This window comes from Salvelinus sp. IW2-2015, unplaced genomic scaffold (genome assembly GCF_002910315.2).
Source record: "Salvelinus sp. IW2-2015 unplaced genomic scaffold, ASM291031v2 Un_scaffold762, whole genome shotgun sequence".
NCBI classification, from domain to species: Eukaryota; Metazoa; Chordata; class Actinopteri; order Salmoniformes; family Salmonidae; genus Salvelinus; species Salvelinus sp. IW2-2015.
This window is the reverse complement of record NW_019942606.1, coordinates 132,750-156,292: the sequence shown is the minus strand read 5'-3', so window position 1 is coordinate 156,292 and position 23,543 is coordinate 132,750. Positions and strand designations below refer to the sequence as shown.

General features: G+C 43.9%; 1 pseudogene; it reads left to right on the top strand.

The window, feature by feature from the left end:
• Window positions 1–23,543, top strand: part of LOC112068836 (protein 4.1-like) — a 78,279-nt pseudogene that overhangs the window by 21,049 nt on the left and 33,687 nt on the right.

Below are 23,543 nucleotides of genomic sequence, written 5' to 3'. Positions count from 1 at the left end.
GGGCTCTCTCATTGGGTCTAAGTGTCTCTCTTCTCTCGTTCTCTCTCTCTCTCTCTCTCTCTCTCTCTCTCTCTCTGAGGCCATGCTTTGTAAAGGACTCGTTAGAGTAGCGAGGCTCCAGTCGACTTCCTTCAGAGATGTCCAGGGTTGCATGCCAAATGCCTCCATACCTCTATTGTGCATGCCAAATTACTCCAACCTCTATTGTGCATGCCATGCCCATCTTGGATGAATGACTCCCTATTCTTCTATTGTGCATGCAATGACTCCGCTATTCTCTATTGTTGCATGCCAATTGATCATATCCCTCTATTGTGCATGCCAATTGACTCCATATCCTCTATTGTGCATGCCAAATGACTCCCTATTCTCTACATAGTGCACTACTTTAGACCAGAGCTCTATTGGTCCTGGTCAAAAGTAATGCACTATATGGGTAATAGGGAGGCATTTGGGACACAGCCAGGGATTCAGGGAGTAACCTAAGAGCAGTGCCCCCTGACCTGGCTGGCTGGCTGTCTGACTGGCTAACTGGCTGGCTGGCTGGCTGGTCCCAGTTCCACTAGTTCCCTTCCTCTCCCTGAACAGCAGTACTTTTAAGACCTTACTCCTTCCATCGGTGTCTACAGGAATTTACTTTACTTTTTGCTGTAGTGATGCTTTAGTTATTCATTGACATTGTATGTGTATGTGTGTGTGAGACAAAGCCTTTGTTTAGTTCACCTGTAGTGAAGTGTAGAGATGTAGAACCAGAGTGGTTGACCTGACTACTAACTTGTGTGTTTGAGCTGAGGATTCGTGAATGCCTCCAGGCGTGTGGTTGTAACGTGTTCACTGACTGGACACTGTCTGAGACTGAACACTGCAGGTATAGACCAGTTTACCAATATATAGATGTCGACTACAGTGGCTCATCAATATCATGTCTTTGTCCTTTGTCAAGCTTATCTGTTTGTTCTGTGTATCTTTAAGCAAGGATGTTTTTGTCATGTGTCAATGTATGCGTTTTTGGATATAAATATAACATTGATTGTGTTTAAAATGTGTCTTGTTTCTTTTTCCTCCAGCCTGTCCAGAAGGAAGACCCTGACACCGAGAAAGACTCTGAGGAAGAGGGGGGAGAGACAGATAAGGAGAAAAGAGAAGAGGACAGTGCCCAGGAGAAGGAGAAAGAGGAGGAGGAGCCTGAGAAAGAGGGAGCAGAGAAGACCACAGAGGAAGACGCTCAACCCCCTAAGCCTCCCCGTCGACCCAGGATCATGCAAATTAAAGTTACACTGCTGGACGACACTCTGTTTGAGTGTGAGCTGGATGTAAGTCCCAGTATTACCAAATCATTCCTTTATTCTAGTTGGAAACCTGGGATACATAGCCTGGGGGATCCAGGACGGTTTGTGCTGTCTAGCCACATCTTATGCAGTCGTCATGCCATGTTTGACATGACTGTTTGACATGACTGTTTGACATGGCTGTTTGGCATGGCTGTTTGACATGGCTGTTTGGCATGGCTGTTTGACATGGCTGTTTGACAATTCCATTTGATTTGGCAAGACAGCACAACCATCCCTGGGATCTCCAGGCTAGGGATACATCCAGTATTGAGTAAAACGATCCTCCACCACTACTCAGACAATGTTTTAGTCATTGGTCAGCAGCAGCCTAACTAACAGCATGCTACAGCAAGGTCCATGAGCTTCCTCTCTCCTAATTCATGTTCTACTGCATTAGGAACTGACAGTTAATGGATACGTCCCAACTGACACCCTATTCCCTACGTAGTGCACTGCTTTTGAACAGAACACTGTGGGCCCTGGTCAAAAGTAGTGCACTATATAGGGAATAGGGTGCCATTTGGGACACATATGTCTCATACAGTTCATTACTGGCTTTTTGTGTGTCTGTAGCTATTTCTTCTCCCTGTGCGTGTGTCTGACCTTTAGAAAACATGCCTATCACACAGACACACACATGGCTCTCTGTGAAATATGTCTCCTGCCTGTAGAAACATGCCAAAGGTGTGGAGCTGTTCACCAAGGTGTGTGACCACCTCAACCTGCTGGAGAGAGACTACTATGGCCTGGCCATCTGGGAGTCGCCCTCCATGAAGGTCAGTAGCTCTGAGACAATGTTCTGCTCTTTAACTAATGTCTGTCTGTTACTACACTGTTACTAATATTACTGGTGTGATCACACCTGTACCTGTACATTCTCACAAAGATACATGGACATATTATACATGCACCTCTCTGATTCAGAGGGGTTGGGTTAAATGCGGAAGACACATTTCAGTTGAAGACATTCAGTTGTACAACTGACTAGGTATCTCCCTCTTTCCTCCTGGTTTCCTCCCAGTGTTGTACAACTGACTAGGTATCTCCCTCTTCCTCACTGTTTCCTCCCAGTGTTGTACAACTGACTAGGTATCCCTCTTTCCCCTGGTTTCCTCCCATTGTTGTACAACTGACTAGGTATCTCCCTCTTTCCTCCTGGTTTCCTCCAGTGTTGTACAACTGACTAGTATCTCCCTCTTTCCTCCTGGTTTCCTCCCAGTGTTGTACAACTGACTAGGTATCTCCCTTTCCTCCTGGTTTCCTCCCAGGTTGTACAACTGACTAGGTATCTCCCTCTTTCCTCCTGGTTTCCTCCCAGTGTTTACAACTGACTAGGTATCTCCCTCTCTGTCCTCCTGGGTTTCTCCAGTGGTTACAACTGACTAGGTATATCCCTCTTTCCTCTGGTTTCCTCCCAGTGTTTACAACTGACTAGTATCTCCCTCTTGTCCTCCGTTCCTCCAGTTGTACAACTGACTAGGTATCTCCTCTTTCCTCCTGGTTTCCTCCCAGTGTTGTACAACTGACTGGTATCTCCCTCTTTCCTCCGTTTCCTCCCAGTGTTGTACCTGCTAGGTATCTCCCTCTTTCCTCTGGTTTCCTCCCAGTGTTGTACAACTGACTAGGTATCTCCCTCTTTCCTCCTGGTGTTTGATGTTCAGTTTTAAAAAGGCTTGAGTCCTTGCTTTTTTTCTTCTGATGATTGTTCTACTTCTGCTCCACAGACCTGGATGGATTTCACCAAGGAGATCCGCAGACAGGTTCAAGGTGAGGGGGTTGAATGCGTAGCTTCTGCTCTGCTCTCATTGTGTGTGTATAGGGGCCTGTCTTGTAACCTCTCGCTAAATGAATGGAAGTTATACTGTGGGTGCGGTGCGTTCGTAAAATGGCGGCTCCAGACTGTCAGTGTGTCCTGGGCCTTTCGTAAGTTCCGAGTGTTTCTCTCTCGCAGCGATCAGAGTGCACACTGGAATGCTCTGATCTCACAATGCAAGTCAAGCACCATCAGTTAACTGGCTAAAGTTGGCTGGCTTGCTAGCTTTAACCCTCGAACGCTGAATGTAGAACGGCTAATAGACACACTGCCCTGTACACCTCACCGTGACGCTCCCATTTCATTTTCTGCTCCACCTACGTAGGTGCAAAGTTAGACAAGATCTGTGCAGACGCACAATCATGTACAGGTGAGACGAAAATACCGTCGTCATTCATTACTCAGGGGGGGTATTCATTAGTGCACACCGTAGCTAAACGTTTCGGAACGAAAATGAGGGTTTCTTATTGGACAAGATCATGTTAGTCCCTAACAGTCCGTTTGGTGCCTATTGAATATGACCCAAGTTTTTTTTTTTACATCGCTCTGCATGTTTTAGCGAGAAGAAATTGTTACCGTGATTTGAATGTGTTTTGATGCCAGATTTTTCCCTCAGGCACCAATTATGACTTCACCTTCAATGTGAAGTTCTATCCTCCTGACCCAGCCCAGCTTTCTGAAGACATCACCAGGTAAACCTCTACCTGCTCCTCCGTTTGGTTTCTCTCTTCTAGGTGTGCTCTCTGTCTCTTCCCAGCAAACCAAAATTGGTTCTGTGAAAAATGTTCCCAGAACATTTGTTGGGTCGCGGCAAATGTTCTCATAACACAAAAAAATGTCCAGTCGTGCTGATGATTATAGAATGTTTGAATAAGACATTCACCTGATGCTAGAAAAACGTTCCTAGAACACATTTAACCTGTTCTTTAAAATATGATCAGAATGTTTCATTAGGTTTCTGGGAACATTGTGGGGATATGATAAGAGGTTCCCAAAACACTAAAAGTAAAGGGTCTGAATACTTATGTAAATGTTATATTTCAGTTTTGTATTTTTTATAGATTTACAAAAACTTCTAAAAAACAGTTTTTGCTTTGTCATTATGGGGTATTGTGTGTAAAATACATTGAATCCATTTTAGATAAGGGAATCGTAAGGGAAAACCCATTCTGAAAAATGACGATACATAATAAATATATCAAAACAAATTCAGATTCAATGTTATAATCTTTTATTGAGTTAAGGCCCAATGCTGGTCACGTCCTGACCTTAGAGAGCCTTTTTATTTCTCTATTTGGTTAGGTCAGGGTGTGATTTGGGTAGGGATTCTAGTTTTCTATTTCTTTGTTGGCCAGGTATGGTTCCCAATCAGAGGCAGCTGTCTGTCGTTATCTCTGATTGGTAATCATACTTAGGCAGCCTGTTGTTCCACCCTAGGTTGTGGGAAGTTGTTTTTGCACAGTAGCTGTATAGCCCTGCAGAACTTTACGTTTGTTGTTTTCCCGTTGTTGTTTTTGGTGTTCATTTAAATAAAGTACGATGAATACTTTCCACGCTGCGCTTTGGTCTCATTCCGACGACGGACGTAACAATGCTGGCATTTTTATCTCAATATCAAATCATTTCTGGGTAACAATTAAGTAACTTACTGTGATTATTTTCACTTAAAATGGTAACAAAAACATACAGTGTTACACAGCATATGAAGAGGATAGGAACATTTTAATAACTCATAAATTGTGTTCTAACTCATAGATTGTGTAAAAAATACGGTTGTGTTTGTATTATTTAAATGCTGTTCAAGTGACCTATGAATTAAATTAAAGTGTGATGTGTGTCTATATCACCTTCTAGTAGGAATGGGTATGAGAAATCAAACGGATGTCAAAACTCGATCTTTAATCAGAGATCAATTTGATTTAAAATACTGTAAAATGATTTGGTCTAAATATTTTTTTAAATGAAGACAACGTTAACTTGCTTTGACTCTGAGAACAGGCACGTCTATATATCTGTCACGCCCTGACCTTAGAGAGCCTTTTTATTTCTCTATTTGGTTAGGTCAGAGTGTGATTATGGTGGGCATTCTAGGTTTTCTGTTTCTATGTTGGTGTGTTTGATTCCCAATCGGAGGCAGCTGTCTATCGTTGTCTCTGATTGGGAATCAGATATAAGTTGTTAGTTTCCGTTTGGGTTTTGTGGGATCTTGTCTTTGTTTGTTGCATGTTTTGCACTACGAAGCTTTACGTTCGTTCTATTGTTTATTGTTTTTGGTGGAACATTAATAAAGAAAATGGGGGCCTACCACGCTGCACCTTGGTCCGGTCATTCTACCAACGAGAGCCGTAACAATATCGAAAAGTTTTGTCTTTCAACTCGCCAAATTGAGCCCCGTTTCAAATGATCTTTTCCAATCCACTATATATTTTTTTGGGGGGTAAATATATTAATTTAAGTATATAAACTTTATATATAGATTTTTAACATATATATTCCTTTATTATTATCCCATAACCTTACCACCCATCCCCTAATTTGAGTAAACTAATGAACAACAATACTTGATTTTAAAAATATAAATACAACATGCAACAATTTCAACGATTTTACTGAGTTACCTGTCCATATAAGCAAATCAGTCAATTGAAATAAATAAATGATGCCCTAATCAATGGATTTCACATGACTGGGCAGGGGCGCAGCCATGGGTGGGCCTGGGAGGGCATAGGCCCATCCACTTGGAAGCCAGGTCCACACACTGGGGAGCCAGGCCCAGCCAGTCAGAATGAGTTTTCCCCCACAAAATACTCCTCAGTTTCATCAGCTGTCTGGGTGGCTGGTCTCAGACGATCCCGCTTGGGGCGGCAGGTAGCCTAGTGGTTAGAGCGTTGGGCCAGTAACCGAAAGTTTGCTAGATCAAATCCCAGAACTGACAAGGTAAAAATCTGTTGTTCTGCCCCTGAACAAGGCAGTTAACTCACTGTTCCTAGGCTGTCATTGTAAATAAGAATTTGTTCTTCACTGACTTGCCTAGTTAAATAAAGGTTAAAAAAAATATTTGAAGAAGCCAGATGTGGAGGTCCTGGGCGTGGTTACACATGGTCTGCAGTTGTGAGGCCGGGTTGGACGTACTGCCAAATTTTCTAAAACGACATTGGAGGCGGTTTATGATAGAGAAATTAACTTTAAATTCTCTGGCAACAGCTCTGGTGGACATTCATGCAGTCAGCATGCCAATTGCACGCTCCCATCGATCTCAGAAGATCATTCAGTTTTGATTTCTAATTTCAATTGTGCTGTGATGTTTCACAAAGGTTCTGAATCTTTATATTCTCATAGTTTCTACAGATTGTAAATTAAAACATTTTTTTTTTGCTAAGAGTATTATTATATAATTGATGGATTGACTATGACTTTTCAAATCACCCAGCAGTGCTATTTGCAGAGTTAGCTCCAGGTAAATGTTGCAATTCTTTAGCCATTCCTGAACCTGCCACCAAATACAAGCTACATATTGGCAGTACCAAAACAAGTGATCTAATGATTGTGTCTCTTCGCAGCAAGATCTGCAGAGCTGGGATGGTTGTATCCCCCATATATATACACTGCTCAAAAAAATAAAGGGAACACTTAAACAACACAATGTAACTCCAAGTCAATCACACTTCTGTGAAATCAAACTGTCCACTTAGGAAGCAACACTGATTGACAATACATTTCACATGCTGTTGTGCAAATGGAATAGACAAAAGGTGGAAATTATAGGCAATTAGCAAGACACCCCCAATAAAGGAGTGGTTCTGCAGGTGGTGACCACAGACCACGTCTCAGTTCCTATGCTTCCTAGCTGATGTTTTGGTCACTTTTGAATGCTGCGGTGCTTTCACTCTAGTGGTAGCATGAGACGAGTCTACAACCCACACAAGTGGCTCAGGTAGTGCAGCTCATCCAGGATGGCACATCAATGCGAGCTGTGCAAGAAGGTTTGCTGTGGCTGTCAGCGTAGTGTCCCAGAGCATGGAGGCGCTACCAGAGACAGGCCAGTACATCAGGAGATGTGAGAGAGGCCGTAGGAGGGCAACAACCCACAGCAGACCGTACCTCCGCGCTTTGTGCAAGGAGGAGCACTGCCAGAGCCCTGCAAAATGACCCCACAGCCACAATACGTCTGATTGCAGACAGGGGCAAAACTTTGTGGGCATACCTGTGTCCAAGAAGGGCAGCAAAGAAGCCACTTCTCTCAGGAAAACATCATGTACAGACTATATTCTGTTAAAGTACAGGGATTGAGAGCTGAGGACTGGTGAAGTCATTTCTCTGATAAATCCCCTTCCGATTTTTAGGCATCCGAAAAAAGCTTGTCCGGAGAAGACAAGGTGAGCCTACCATCATCTCTGTCTGCCACAGTAAACATCCTGAACCATCATGTGTGGGTTGCTCTCAGCCACGGGAGTGGGCTCATCAACATTTTTGCCTACAAACACAGCCATGAATAAAGAATGGTACCAACACATCCTCCGAGAGCAAACTCTCCCAAACCATCCCAGAACAGTTTGGTGACAAACAATGCCGTTTCCAGCATATCGAGCACCTTCCATTAAGGAAAAGTGACAACTAAGTGGCATTGGGGAACATTAACATGATATTTGGGTCCATGCAGGAAACTCGGCCAGACTTAATGCCATTGAGAATTGTGTCAATCCTCAAGAGCGGTGGACAACCAAAAAACGCCAAATTCTGACAAACTCCAAGCATTGATTATCAAGAATGCGGCTGCCAATCACAGGATTCTGGCCAGAGTTAATTGACAGCATGCCAGGCAGATTGCAGAGTGTATTGAAAAAGACAGCGTTCAACACTCAAATATGACCTTTGCATCAACTTCATGTAATTGTCAATAAGCCTTTGACACTTTGAAATGCTTGTAATTATACTTCAGTATTCCATAGTAACATCTGACAAAAATATCTAAAGACACTGAGGCAGCAGACTTTGTGAAAATTAGTATTTGTGTCATTCTCAAAACTTTTGGCCACGACTGTATATTGCGTCAACATCAATGGAATATTATTTATTTGCTATGAACGACTTATTTGGAAAATGTGGAACATTATGCAACATTGTGGGAATGTTTTGTGCAACCTATTTTTTAAATATTATTGCAACGTTAGGGGAATGTCCTGCGCAGCCTACTTTTCCCTTTAACATTGTATGAATATCCACACTTTTCCAACAACCTAATTAAATGTTCTGGGGACCTTTTTTAAAGAACACAGAAAGCTGTTCTATCAACATTCTTGCAACATCAAATTATTTTTTTTGTGCACCCTGATACAAACGTAATCTTAATGGCAACACAACTGGACAGTATTAGTGCTTTTGGGGGAACCTACCTCTTGTTATATCCCCACAATGTTAGGGAACCTTTAAAAGAACAGAAAAAATGTGTTCTGGGAACGTTCTTGTAACACCAGGTGAGTGTTTTATACAAAAATTGCATAATCATCAACAGGACTGGACAGTTTTTGTGTTTTTTCAGTTTTTGCCACAACCTAAGAAATGTTCTGGGAACGTTCACAGAATCAATTTTTGGTTTGCTGGGAAAACATTACTGCTACATTGTGTTATCACATTACTTTCAAACCTTTTGGGGAGGGGGGTGTTCTGTGTTGGTTGTTACAGATTTTGGGGGGGATGTTCTGTGTTGGTTGTTACAGATTTTGTGCACAATGTTATGAGTATATTTTTCAAGGATATTTCATTAGAAGAAAAAAAAAATTGTTATCAAAAACATTATTTGGGGATGTTAGATAAAACCCTAACTAGAACTTCATGGAATGTTAGCTAATGTTCTGGGAAAGTTGCCGGTTTGCTGGGTTGTTTATCATTGCCCCAATCTCTCTGTCTCCCTCTCAGTCGCTCTTCACCCCCCCCCCCCTTTCAATCACTGTCCCTCTAATCCTCACCTGCCAGTTGAGGTCATGAATCTAATTGCACCCAGAGTCATTTCATCGTGCATCCTGCCTCCCACCCACCTCCACCCCATCCATGATTACATAAACAACCCGGCTTAAGCCTAATTAATGGCATCACACTGGGTGTCCTGCCTGTGTCTTTGTCCCAAATGGCACCCTATCTCCTATATAGTGCACTACGTTTGATCATAGCCCTATGGGAAATAGGGAATAGGGTGCCATTTGGGATGCATAATCTTTCTGCTGCTTCCTGGAAGCCCTGTGGTCTGTGACCTCACGCTGACCCCTAGCTGTGTTTGTGTACAACAGGTGTGTGTGTTTGTGTACGTCAGGTATTCTTGGTAGGACAACGGTAGCAAATATATACTGAACAAAAATATAAATGCCACATGTAAGGTGTTTATCCCAGAAATATTCCATAATCACAAAATTCTTATTTCGCTCAAATTTTGTGCACAAATTTGTATACAGGCTATATCACATCCGGCAGTGATTGGGAGTCTCGTAGGGTGGCATACAATTGGTCCAGCGTCGTCCGGGTTTGGCCGGGGGTAGGCCATCATTGTAAATAAGAATTTGTTCTTAACTGACTTGCCTAGGTAAATAAAGGTTACATAAAAAAATAAAAAATAATAATAATAATAATTACATCCCTGTTAGTGAGAATTTATCCTTTGTCAAGATAATCCATCTACCTGACAGGTGTGGCATATCAAGAAACTGATTAAACAGCATGCTCGTTACACAGGTGCACCTTGTGCTGGGCACAATGAAAGGCCACTTTAAAATGTGCAGTTTTTGTCACACAACGCAATGCCAAAGATGTCTCAAGTTTTGAGGGAGCATGCAATTGGCATGCTGACTAAAGGATAGTCCAACAGAGCTGTTGCCAGAAAATGTAATGTTAATTTCTCTACCATAAGCCACCTCGAACATTGTTTTCGAGAATTTGGCAGTACGTCCAACCGGCCTCACAACCATAGACCATGTGTATGGCGTCGTGTGGGCGAGCGGGTTACTGATGTTAACGTTGTGAACAGAGTGCCCCATGTGGTGGCAGTGGGGTTATGGTATGGGCAGGCATAAGCTACGGACAAGGAACACAATAAATCAAATGAAGTCAAACTCTATTTGTCACATGTGCCGAATACTGTGAAATATTTACTTACAAGACCTTAACCAACAGTGCAGTTCAAGAAGAGTTAAGAAAATATTTACCAAATTAACAAAAATAAAAAGTAACACTATAACATCACATAATAGCAATTTAAATGCACAAAAAAATACTGTGAAGAAATCCTGAGGCCCGTGGTGAGGCCCATTTTTAATGGTATCTGTGACCAACAGATGCATATCTGTTTTCCCAGTCATGTGAAATCCATCGATTAGGTCCTAATTAATGTATTTCAATTGACTGATTTCCTCATATGAACTGTAGCTCAGTAAAATCATTGACATTTTTGCATGTTGCGTTTTATATTTTTGTTAAACATATTTTATTGATAACACAAACTTGTTTCTTTAAAGAAAAAAAACGTCCATTGTCCTACCAAGAGTCATTTCATCTACAGTTTGCTCGATTGTCAGTGCACCTTGGTTTGAAAACAACTTAGCCACAGCCCTTTATTTTTATCTTCGCATGGCCAGGTACTACCTGTGTCTCCAGCTGCGTAAGGACATCCTGGGGGGCCGTCTACCTTGCTCCTTTGTCACGCTGGCCCTTCTGGGTTCCTACGCACTGCAGTCCGAGCTGGGGGAGTACGACCCAGAGACACACGCACCAGACTACGCCAAGGACCTGAGGCTGGCCCCGGGACAAACCAAGGAGCTAGAGAAGAAAGTCATGGAGCGCATAAGACATACAGGTCAGGAGGGGTTTTAATAACACACACACACACACACACACACACACACACACACACACACACACACACACACCACACACACACACACACACACACACACACACACACACACACACACACACACACACACACACAACACACACACACATACAGACTTTTTACATTTATATGTTCACCTTTATATACCAGGTAAGCTAGTTGAGAACAAGTTCTCATTACAACTGCGACCTGGCCCAATAGGAGTTGCAACAATAGCGGCGGATAATTTTAGAAAGAGAGGGTCCAGATTTTCTAGCCCAGCTGATTTGTACGGGACCAGGTTTTGCAGCTCTTTCAGAACATCTGCTGTCTGGATTTGGGTGAAGGAGAAGCTGGGGAGGCTCGGGGAGTAGCTGCGGGGGTACGGAGCTGTTGGTCGGGGTTGGGGTAGCCAGGAGGAAAGCATGGCCAGCCGTAGAGAAATGCTTATTGAAATTCTCAATTATTGTGGATTTATCGGTGGTGACAGTGTTACCCTAGCATCAGTGCAGTGGGCAGTGTGAGACAAATGTTCCCAGTATACTCAGTAGAAATGTCCACACACACACACACACACACACACACACACACACAACACACACACACACACACACACACACACACACACACAAACACACACACACACAACACACACACACACACACACACAACACACACACACACAGACAAATGTTCCAGTATACTCAGTAGAATGTCCCACACACACACACACACACACACACACACACACACACACACACACACACACCACACACACACACACACACACAACACACACACACCACACACACTGACTTAGAGAGACAATGTTCCCAGTATTACTCCACACACAAGACCTTCAGATTAGGAGGGAGGGGGTTGTACTGGATGCATAGGGTCACCTGTGTACACTGTTATGTAAATCGATGTTATGTAAATCAGTGTTTATGTAATCAGTGTCACAGCAGGAATGTGCTACTTATAATGAATCTGTAATGCCAGAGTCATTCATGCTACTGTATGATAACATGTTGCTTCTTTGCTAATATGGTGTCTGTTCTTTGTCTACAGGTCAATGAGTCCAGCACAGGCAGACATGGCCTTTCTGGGGAACGCCAAGAAACTAGCCATGTACGGAGTGACCTGCACAGGCCAAGGTAAAATGTCGTGTCATATCCAGGCCAGGTAATGTAGTGTCATAGTCCCAGGCCAAGGTAATGTATGAGTCACACCCAGGCCAAGTAATGTAGAGTCACAACCCGGCCAAGATAATGTAGAGTCATAACGCGGCCAGAGATAATGTAGAGTCAACCCAGCACAGAGATAATGTAGACTCATAACGCCAGGACCAAGGTAATGTAGAGTCATAACCAGGCCAAGGTAATGTAGAGTCATAACCCAGGCCAAGGTAATGCAGAGTCATAACCCAGGCCAGGTAACATACTGTAGGATCACAACCCAGGCCAAGGTACGTATAGTTTACAACCCAGGCCAAGGTAATGCAGAGTTCATAACCCAGGCAAGGTAATGCAGAGTTACAACCCAGGCCAAGGTAATGCAGAGTCATAACCCAGGCCAAGGTAATGCAGAGTCATAACCGCAGGCCAAAGGTAATGCAAGAGTCATAAACCCCAGGCCAAGGTAATGCAGAGTCATAACCCAGGCCAAGGTAACGTACTGTAGGACCACAACCCCAACCTGCAGAGCATTACTCATTCAACACAGAAACTGACAGGCTCCATGTGGAGACTAGCTGACTAAAAAGTCAAAAGGAAGATGCTGTGTGTTAACATCACATTGTTGTGGATGTTGTGAATATAAGTAGGTTCTAACTTGTTTTTCAAATCTCAACCTGCAACCACTATATTCCACTATGTTCTACCTCCATGTATGATGACGCGTTGGTAGGCATGCAGGTGTTTCAGCCCAGATTGTCCCTCAGTGTCCTCCTGTCTGTCCACTGGAGGCCAGTTATATCACATCTGTCCTATTAACCACAGAGCAGAGAAGGCTTGATGATGATGATGAAGATATGGCTGAGTCCCAAATGGCACCCTATTCCCTTCATAGCACACTACTTTTCACCAGGGCTCCTCAAAAGTTGTGCACTATATAGGGAATAGGGTTCCATTTGGGATGCGGATATAGTATATAGTATTTTTAACATGGTTATAGCACCCACCCACCTACCTCCTTGCCTGCTGCAGTGTAACCTACGTCAGCTGTGAAGTCAGTGTTTGTGTCTGTTCCCAAAAAAGGGAGAAACGCGTGCCTCTGTCAGAGCACAGATTTAGTAGCAGAAATGAGGTCAATCTGTTTGCATCAAAACCGGGGATTTAAAATAAAATATGGAAGTCATTATGCTGAAAGGGAGATGGATGCTGCCTCCCGGTGGATGAATGTTGTCATTGCATTAACACGCAGGCCAAGTCAATGGCATAATGTCAGCAATCATGCAAATGGACATCTAAGCTGTCGTATTCTCTGTTTTTGGGTGGTCTTTCTTTCTTACTCACTCACACACTCTTCCATCTTTTCTTTTTCTCTCTCAAATCTCTCCCTCTCTCCCACCCTCTCCATCCTCCCATCCCTTTCTCCAGGATCTAGATGGAGTGGACATTATGCTGGGTGTTTGTTCTGGGGGTTTGATGGTCTACAAGGACAAGCTGAGGATCAACCGTTTCCCCTGGCCCAAAGTCCTCAAGGTCTCCTACAAACGCAGCAGCTTCTTCATCAAGATACGCCCCTCAGAGGTCAACTTTATTTATGTGTTTGGTTGTTTATTTGGTTGTCTTTTAGCCCACAAGAGGCCTGATCTCCCAGGAGTCAGATAAACAGTACAGTAATCATAAGTAAAAGTTGAGTTACATGTCAAATCAATAGGTATAGTGGATCTAGTGCAGTGCTGCCATCATTCATATGCTTTTGTTTCCAACCAGCTGGAGCATTACGAAAGCGCCATCGGTTTCAGACTGCCAAACTACAAGGCCTCCAAGAAGCTGTGGAAAGTGTGTGTGGAGCATCACACCTTCTTCAGGTAAGAGAACACACTGTTGACGCTCCCCATGATAGGTTCTATCATTGTAACTTGGGAAGAACACCACGTTATTATTTTATTATATTAAATAGAAAAGGGTCATTACAGTAGTAATATAACTACTATATTGCCATACTAATAATGTATGTAGTTTACTTACTCACAATGACTAATACTGTATGTGGTTGTCTTACTTACCTTAGTGGAATGCACTGCTAAAATGTACTTAGCTATATTTAAAAGCTAAATTGTGACCAACCGGCTCGATTTCGGGTCTTATGTAGCTACATTTGAAATTGTGTTTTTGACATTGGATAAAAGTAGAGACTCAGAGCTAGAAAATGGTTTATCATACACTACAGTTGTGGAACAATGGGAAAGTAATTCTGCTGTGAAAGTTGATAAACTTGTAACCTCACTTTTGAGAAAAATGTCCCTTGGATGTTTTGGTACACCTACTGGAGAGCTCTTCTTTGTCTACACCCATTCAGCATCGTTCGCACCCTCTAAAGCCTTAGCCCCACCCATCTCATTAAGGATTCACATGTGAAGCCATGTACCAAACAACCAAAGATTTCAAGACTAAAGGCTGGTTTATACTATGGGTGTGTTTTTTWAAAGTTTAATCTGGAGTGCCAGAGTGGGCTCAGAGTGCGCTCTGGTCGTTCGTAAACTCAGAGCGTTGTCAGATTGTCCGTTCGTAAATTCAGAGCCTTTCGCTCTCGGAGCCTTCAGAGCGCACACTGGACACTCTGGCCGAGGAGTAGAGTTGATCCGAGCATTCTGTCCCTAACAACAGCAGTGAAGCACCCAAGCTAACTGGCTAACGTTGGCTAGCTGGCTAGCTACTTCAAGACACAAATGAGAGAACAGCTCACTCTGACCATTTTACTTGCTCTAGCAGAGCTGGTTAGGCTGTTTTCATGTTATCCAGAGTGTTGGTGACTGTAACTGTGCTGCTGACAACAATTTAATTATTATTTTTTGCTAACTTTTACTGACACTGGCCATATTCAACGGGTGTTGAGCGTTCGTAAATGTATCAGTTATTCTCCACTCTGGCACACTCGGACGAGAGTGCTCTGAAATCGAAGTAGATCGCCAGAGCGAATTTACCAGCTACGTCTATCAACAGTTGTCACAGTGACATCATGAACATTCTATTGAAATGGTTATTTGCATAGTGGAGTCTTTTGTTTAGACATGTAGCTAGCTAGCTAAACAATGCACCATAATCCCAACTCATAACATTACTACCCTGCATTAATCTGCAGGTAGCTAACCAACCAGGTTCGATGTGAGTTAGCTAACATTAGGCTATAACTAGCAATGCAAATGGCTCTGAGATACGAATAATATAACTACACAGATCATACACGTAACGTTAGCTAGCAAGCCAGCCAGCTAACGTTAACTAGCTAGCTAACAGTACACTTMAACTTGAAATGGAAATTACTTTCTGACAAAATTTGAAACATGTCATATCTGAAAATGTAGCTAGCTAGACTATCTTACCTGTATACTTCTCCCTCTTTGTCACGGATGCCATGGTTGCCCTTAGTTTGAAGATGCGGAGACAGGTGTTTTATACAACAGCCTTCTGTGTGTTCTCCTTTGGACTCTGTCTGCATATTTGCAATCAAATGGCAGAATTTTATATATTAGATTGATATATTTATAGAAATGTTCCTCTTCCTCCTCTGTCCAGACTGACCTCGACTGAGGTGGCTACCACTCCCAGGAAGTTCCTAGCGCTGGGTTCTAAGTTCCGCTACAGTGGGCGGACCCAGGCCCAGACCCGCCAGGCCAGCTCTATGATTGACAGGCCAGCCCCCCTGTTCCAACGCTCGGCCAGCAAGAGGAACTCACGCAGCCTGGACGAAGGTTTGTTGAATGGGACTGTGGGTGGGGTAGGGGTGTATGTGGAGAGAGAGAGCGAGAGAGCGTCTGACTTGTCCCTGTTTAACTCCAGCAAGATGTAAGTCTCTGTGTTTACTCCAGCCCCTCCCAGAGAGGAAAGAAGAGGGTGACTGGTTATCATATCAGCCACCCACCTCTGTGGTAACATTACCTTGAATTCAACCACCCACCTCTGTAGTAACATTACCTTGAATTCAACCACCCACCTCTGTAGTAACATACCTTGAATTCGAAACCACTCTCCCCTTGTAACATTACCTTGAATTCAACCACCCACCTCTGTGGTAACATTACCTTGAATTCAACCACCCACCTCTGTAGTAACATTACCTTGAATTCAACCACCTACCTCTGTGGTAACATTACCTTGAATTCAACCACCTACCTCTGTGGTAACATTACCTTGAATTCAACCACCCACCTCTGTGGTAACATTACCTCGAATTCAACCACCCACCTCTGTAGTAACATTACATTCAGGTACAGTAACAGTACTGGCCTACTTCAGGGTTTATTAACCCTCTCTTCGCTGGCCTCTTCTCAACCTCTAACATGCTGACCAAACCGGCTCCGCACGTGCATCCGCCATCGTGCGCATGTTGATTTTGTCTATACCCACCAGATGCGATCAAGACACACAGGTTAAAATACCAAAACTAACTGTGAACCAGCTATATTAGTTTGGGGACAGGTCGAAACACACGAAACACTCATTTAGCTAGCTTGCTGTTGCTAGTTAATTTGTCCGGGGAGATAAACATTGGGTTGTTATTTTGCCTGAAATGTACAAGGTCCTTTTTTTTAGCTGAATCTTTGTAGAATTCTGACCCATTTTGAATCACAAAAACGTGTGTACTTTACTTCTTGACAATTAATCCACAGATTAAAAGGGGAAACCTAGTTCGTTTTTTTGTTCGTTTTCTTTGATTAATCTCTCCTCGTTCATTCTTCTTCTGTGGATTTTATATGGTGGTTGGCAACCAACTTTAAGGTGCGTTACTGCCACCAACTGGACTGGAGTGTGGACCTCAGTTCATCTTTCAATCACCCACGTGGGTTAGTATGCTCATACAAAACAGTAGATGGGAGAGGCGGGACTTGCAGAAGCAAGTTCTATTTTAGCGCCTGGCTACACAGACACCAGTTGATACACAAGCAGTTTGGATGAAAGGATTGAATAACATGTTTGTGTACATTTATTTTTGTAACGGTTGCGCACGCAACGCGGGCGGATTGGTCAGCATCTAAGAGGCACTAGTCCTCTCCTCCTCTCCTCCTCTCCCCTCCTCTCCTCTCCTCATCTCAGCCTTCTCATCTGGGACACTCTCTCTCTCTTCGTTATTCAACCGCTCCCCATTAACATCAAGGTTTTTATTTCTGCTGACAACATAAGGCAGGCAGGACACAAGCCAGTGCTTACATGTTACCACACAAAACAGCTTCAATGTGTTACTCCCTGTGTGCTCAGGCAGCCTCCACCTGCCACCTGACTGCTGCTACTACCATTCTCACACTCAGGGCCCGGTTTCCCCATAGCGATGGAACTCAGGCTTACGACTGTTTTTTCACGATCCATCTTTCCTACAACGGCCGAAGATGTAACGTGCGTTTCCCAAAACACCGGACAGAGAGAATATTTGCTAAGTGCTTGGTTGGGAGCATGTGTCGATACCTATAGGATTGAGAGAAAGCAAGGGTTGCTCTGGGATCAGCTTTCCCCATTCAAATCTAACATTAGAATTATTCCACAATACTGACAACGGATCAGGATGATAAAACAGGATGGTTCTGTTGTATCCTGGAGGTGACCTCATACCTAACCTGAATAACACTGAGGACGATTCTGTTGTATCCTGGAGGTGACCTCATACCTAACCTGAATAACACTGAGGACGATTCTGTTGTATCCTGGAGCTGACCTGAATTAGGTATGAGGATGTTTCTGTTTTATCTTCTGAAGCTGATCTCATCCTGGACCTCCTACTGTGTGCTGGCTACAGATGATCCTTCCAGGGCTCCCGAGCGGTACAGCGGTCTAAGGCACTGCATCTCAGTGCGAGAGGCATCACTACAGACCCTGGTTCGATTTCAGGCTGTATCACAACTGGCCGTGATTGGGAGTCCCATAGGACGGCACACAATTGGCCCAGCATCGTCTGGGTTAGGGTTTGGCCGGGGTGGTCCGGTGTTGTAAATAAGAATTTGTTCTTAACTGACTTGGCTAGTTAAATAAAGGAAAAATAAAGGAAAAAATCCTGAGGTTAGCTTCACACCTGGAGATCTGTTAACTCACGCAGTCATGCAAGACCTGGTTTCATACACACTCGTCTGTTTTTACTACCTTAACTCGCCGCTACACTAGTTTCATGTTTCAAATTTCAACTAAGTTATGATTGGTTTAAGTTAACCTCAATAGTGTGTGTTGAGGATGTATGTTGGTGTCTTTGTTTGTAAATGAAGCCATTTTCCCTTGCTGTGACATAGTGACCACTTCCCAGTCTGCCGCTTCAAGTGTCACACAAGTGAAAGAGACGTGGAGTGTCCTCCTCCACCACCAACACTGTGCCCTCCAATCCCCATCCTGCACCTTCCTCAAGTATCCAATCAGGGCTCAGACAGGGCCTTCAACCCCTGTCCCGCCTCAACCCCCCTGAATACTTCAGTTCCACCTTAAATGCATTCCTACTTGGCTACAGTATGCATGACCTGTGACCTTACCTCACTGGGCCCTGGTCAGATTATCTGTCATGTCACTCCGAGTCTACAATATATCTTCTCTATTTGTTTCTGTTCTCTTAAGAGAGATTTCCTGCCATGCTAGGACCAACTACAGTAGACTCTGAGTAGAACTGCCTGTCACACTACAACACAACTAGAGTAGAAAAGCACATTAGAAGTATCTGTCTCTCTCCAGATACTCTATATCTACAAAAGTATGTGGACACCCCTTTAAATTGATAGATCCGGCTATTTCAGCCACACCCATTGCTGACAGGTGTATAAAATTGAGCACACAGCCATGACATCTCCATAGACCAACAATGTAGAGTGTAGAATGGCCTTACTGAAGAACTCAGTGACTTTCAATGTGTTACCATCATAGGATGCCACCTTTCCAACAAGTCAGTTCGTAATTTCTGCCCTGCTAGAGCTGCCTCGGTCAAATGTAAGTGCTGTTATAGTGAAGTGGAAACATCTAGGTGCAATAATGGCTCAGCCGCGAAGTGGTAGGCCACACAAGTTCACAGAACGGGACCGCCCAGTGCTGTCTTCAGTTGAAACACCCACTACCGAGTTTAAAACTGTCTCTGGAAGCAACGTCAGCACAAAAACTGTTCGTCAGTAGCAGCCGCACACAATCTGGGTTTGGCGGATGCCAGGACAACGCTACCTGCCCCAATGCATAGTGCCAACTGTAAAGTTTGGTGGAGGAAGAATAATAGTCTTGGGCCATTTTTCATGGTTCGAGCCCCTTAGTTCCAGTGAAGGGAAATCTTAACGCTACAGCATACAATGACATTCTAGATGATTCTGTGCTTCCAACTTTGTGGCAAGAGTTTGGGGAAGGCCCTTTCCTGTTTCAGCATGACAATGCCCTTGTGCCACAAAGTGGAGGTCCATTACTGAAATTGTTGTTGTTGAGATCGATGTGGAAGAACTTGACTGGCCTGCACAGAGCCCTGACCTCAACCCATCGAACACCTTTGGGATGAATTGGAACGCCGACTGTGAGCCAGCCTACATAGGGAATAGTGTGTTATTTGCATGCAGACCAGTGGTTAGTGTTTATCCCAGTGAGCTGGAACACAGTGTGATGGCCAACCAGTCCAGTGAGCTGAACACAGTGTGATGGCCAACCAGTCCATGAAGGCTGAAACACAGCTGTGATGGTCATACCAGTCCAGTGAGCTGAACACAGTGTGTGTCAACAGTCAGTGAGTCTGAACACAGTTGATGGTCAACCAGTCCAGTGAGCTGAACACAGTGTGATGGTCAACCAGTCCAGTGAGCTGAACAAGTGTGATGACCAACCAACCCAGTGAGCTGAACACAATGTGATGGTCAACCAACCAGTGAGCTGAACACAGTGTGATGGTCAACCAGTCCAGTATGAGCTGAACACAGTGTGATGGTCAACCAGCCCAGTGAGCTTGTGAACACGTGTGATGGTCAACCAGCCCAGTGAGTCTGAACAACAGTGTGATGGGTCAACCAGTCCAGTGAGCTGCAACACATGGTGGATGGTGCAACCAGGTCCCAGTGAGCTGAACACAGTGTGAATCGTCAACCAGTCCAGTGAGCTGAACAGTGTGATGGTCAACCAGACTAGTGGAACTTGTTTATCTATTCTCCTGAACTGCATCTGAACTGTGAATTTCAGGACCTGCTCCGTCAGCTTTCGACTCTCAGCTCAATGTTGCCACCCACTGGTCTCTATAGCACAGTGCAGTAAACTGTTGTTATTCTGTCTTGTTCATGGCCTCAGCTGTTGCTTTTAGATCAGGAGCTTTTCAAGGACCGAAATACTTTTCTAGTCCCTAATCATAATTTTCCTAATCGTTAATCACAACCTTTTTACTTACATTTATGTCATTTTAGCAGACGCTCTTATCCAGAGAGACTTCCAGGAGCTCAAGGGCACAGACAGATTTTTCTTCTCCTCGGCTCGGAGATTCGAACCAACGACCTTTCGGTTACTAGCCCAACGCTCTTAACTGCTAGGCTACCTACCTGCGTTACTGTAATAATTATTGCTCCTCCCGACACCTCCAGCAGCTGTTGACGTTCCCGCTGAGGTGGGGACGGGTGGGGGGCAGGTCTCAGGGAGAGGAGGATATCAGGTTTGTTCTGCTGGATCATAAGGCCTCCCTGCCCTTATTAAGACACTCAGCATGCTACAGTGTGAGTCCCGACTCATCAAGAGTTTTATTAGTTCGACAGTTGAACAGTTGGTATTTTATACTTTATTTAACCGGTAGTCATTGAGGAATGTCTTTGAAGTCAGGAGACTACTTTCTCTATGGAGATCATAAAACGTCACATTTAAAACTAAAAGCTGAATGTGGTTGGTTGGCATGGTAGCTGTTTCATGATTGACAGCTGGCCTTCTTTCCAGTCACATCGTCTCCGGTTCAGCAACATCCCCGTCAGGTCAAGCGCGAGGCTGTCACAGAGACAGAGAGAAGACATGGTGTCATAATAAAGAAGAACCAGGAGGAGAACCAGGAGGAGAACCGGGAGGAGATCCAGGAGGAAAACCGGGAGGAGATCCAGGAAGAGAACCGGGAGGAGATCCAGGAGGAGAACCAGGAAGGAGGAAGAGGAGACCAGTGGTTTGTGCTGATGAGGCGCACTTCCTTAGAGTGGTGTGGAAGAGGGTGGAGCTGAGGCCACCGACCAGGAGAGTAAGATATGTGGTGGACTGAACCAAACTACAGTGGGTAGAGGTGGGGTGATGATTGATTGTTGTTATTGGACGAGCGTGTCTATTTGACACCACCAGGTACTGAATGGTTTGGCCACGCTTTGTTTGTCACTGATCCTCCTTCTAAAGGATGTCCAAAATTCTGGTAATTCTTTCTCAAAATTCCGGTAATTTAAAAAAAATCCTGGTTGGATGTTTCCCGGAATCAGGGGGGGAATAAGCAGGAAATCCTGGTTGGATGTTTCCCGGAATCAGGGGGAATAAGCAGGAAATCCTGGTTGGATGTTTCCCGGAATCAGGGGGAATAAGGCAGGAAAATCCTGGTTGGATGTTTCTGGAATCAGGGGCGGGAATAAGCAGGAAATCCGGGAATCTTCCAGCCGATTTCTGGAAAACCTGTGAATTTGTAAAGGTTCTTGAATTTGCTAAACATAAACCTACTGTAGCTTACCAACCAGCATGCTCTGTGTCTGTTCCCACCTGTTCCAACCTCACCACTCACCGATGGTTTGTTGCTGCTGGACCACGACCCGCCTGCATCACTCATCACCACCACCCAGGTAGCTATGGGAAGAGCAACTTACTGACCCATTGCTTACTCCCCAGGAAATGACCTTGCGGTTGTCTCAAGCTTGACAAACTGCTTGACATGTCTGCTGGGATATTATGTGGCTTTGCTTTGGATCCTGAGAAACCCCAAGCACATACAGGAAGTCCATTTTGAGGAGAGCCCTCCTCCACTCTGCGCTTAGCTCACCCAGGAACTCACCTAGTTTTTCAAGAGACAACGCCAGACTTAACAACTCGCACATGGCTGCTGGGATATGTGTCTTTGCTTTGGTTCCTGAGGACAATGTTACTTATTCCACGGCACCCGCTGAAGCCTGTGTTTGAACTAAATCATTATACTTCCTGTGGGATTCCGTCAGTCCAAGACACCCACTGTTCCTGTGAGGTAAATGGCAGGAGACTTAAATAACTCTACGACGCTACAGCAGAAGGAAGAATGGTCCTAAATTTCATAAGTCAGAATCGTCTTAACTTTCACAAGTGGGACCTTCTTATTGAGAGCATAGCATTTCCCCCTAGCTTTCTCTTATAATACACACAGCTTCATATTGTCTGCGTCTTCCTTGAAATACTTTTTGCTGAGCTAATGGATTGTTGTTCTGGCCTCGTTGTGTTCTGGCCTCGTTGTGTTCTGGCCTCGTTGTGTTTTGGCCTCGTTGTGTTTTGGCCTCGTTGTGTTTTGGCCTTCGTTGTGTTCTGGCCTCGTTGTGTTCGGCCTCCGTTGTGTTCTGGCCTCGTTGTGTTCTGGCGTTGTTGTGTTCTGGCCTCGTTGTGTTTTGGCCTCGTTGGTGTTCTGGCCTCGTTGTGTTCTGGCCTCGTTGTGTTTCTGGCCTCGTTGTGTTCTGGCCTCGTTGTTTTTTGGCCTCGTTGTGTTTTTTTTGACTCGTTGTGTTCTGGCCTCGTTGTGTTGAGTAATGTCATTATGTTGAGTATGTCATTGTGTTGAGTATGTCATTATGTTTGAGGTATGTCATTGGTTGTTGAAGTATGTCATTGTGTTGAGTATGTCATTATGTTGAGTATGTCCATTTATGTTGAGTAATGTCCATTATTGTGAGGATGTCATTGTGTTGAGGATGTCATTGATGTTGATATGTCATTATAGTTGAGTATGTCATTGTGTTTGAGTATGTCAATTGTGTTGAGTATGTCATTATGTTGATGTAATTCATGTATGTTGATAGTTTCATTGTGTTGAGTATGTCATTGTGTTGAGTATGTCATTGTGTTGAGTATGTCATTAGTTGAGTATGTCATTGTGTTGAGTATGTCATTGTGTTGAGTAATGTCATTGTGTTGAGTATGTCATTGTGTTGAGTATGTCCATTGTGTTAAGTATGTCATTATGTTGGAGTATGTTCATTATGTTGAGTATGTCACTGTGGTTGAGTATTGTCATTGTGTGAGTATGTCAATTATGTTGAGTATGTCATTATGTTGAGTATGTCATTGGTGTTGAGTATGTCATTGTGTGATGTGTCATTGTGTATATGTGTAGTATGTCATTGTGTTGTCATTGTGTTGAGTATGTCATTAATGTTGAGTAATGTCATTATGTGTTGAGTATGTAGCAGTCTTGGATGTTCATT